Source organism: Aureococcus anophagefferens, assembly GCF_000186865.1.
Source record: "Aureococcus anophagefferens unplaced genomic scaffold AURANscaffold_4, whole genome shotgun sequence".
In the NCBI taxonomy this organism is placed as follows: Eukaryota; class Pelagophyceae; order Pelagomonadales; family Pelagomonadaceae; genus Aureococcus; species Aureococcus anophagefferens.
In genome coordinates this window covers 2,313,562-2,314,536 of record NW_008705564.1, presented here as the reverse complement: position 1 = coordinate 2,314,536, position 975 = coordinate 2,313,562, and positions in this window count along the sequence as shown.

The window sequence follows — 975 nt, the reverse complement described above, 5'->3', positions numbered from 1 at the left end:
TCCGCGGCGCTCGCGCGGCACTCGCCGCGGCGGCCGCGGCCGCGCGGCGCGCCCGCGCGGCCGCGGTAGCGGCCGCGGCGCTCGACGCGCGGCGCGGCGCGCAGCACGCGGTCGCCGCCTGGCGCGCGCGCGCCGCCGCCGCGGGCGAGCGGCGCCGCGCCGCTGCCGCCGTCAATGAGAGCCTCACGACGGCGCGGAGGAGCAGGGGCTGCCCCGACGAGGGCAGGCGTGCGGTTTTGGGGCAGCTCGTGGCAGCCCAGCCCTCCACACAGTCCAGTGCTGACGCCGCGGCGCTGCGCTGCGTCGCGTGGCGGCTTGCGGCCGCACCTGCACGTACAGGCCACAAAGGGCGGGACGCAACGCGCCGTGTTTCGGTGCGCGTCCATTGTGCGCGGCTAGTGTCCGTCTCCGGTCCGTCCCCGGTCCGTCGCCGCCTTCGCAGCCACTCGTTTTAAGTTTTGGCCTTGTACTTTTTCTTGAAGTGTCCGTCCCCAGCGTGGGGACGGACCGTCCCGCGGCAGGGAAATACCGCCCTCTCCGGCAATTTTTCCGTGTCGTGGGACGGCCGGGTAAAAAAAAGAAGGAAAAAAAAAAGAAAAAAATGAGGCGCCGAAGGCGCCGAAGGCGCCGACAGGCGCCGGGGCGCACGAGGCGGGCGGAGCTCGACAATCCAACGGCATGCGGCACCGCGCCGGCGACTCGGAAGAGAGCCCTGCCCTACTCGAGGCCTTACTCGGAGGTCCCCCACGTCCCGGCGTCCTGTGGCGCCCTGCGGCTAACGGCCGCAGCCGCGGGGCCTCGCGGACGGCGCCGCTGGCGCGTGGAGCGCGTCGGTTCTCATGGTAGTTATGTGCGTTACTCTGGGTCGGCTTGCGGCGCTCTGCGCGCGGTCGCGGCGCCGGCGGCTCGCGCGGGGCCTTGGCGCGTGGCGGCGGCGCTGGGAGGCGCTCCACCGCGGCGCGGCGCCGGCGCTCG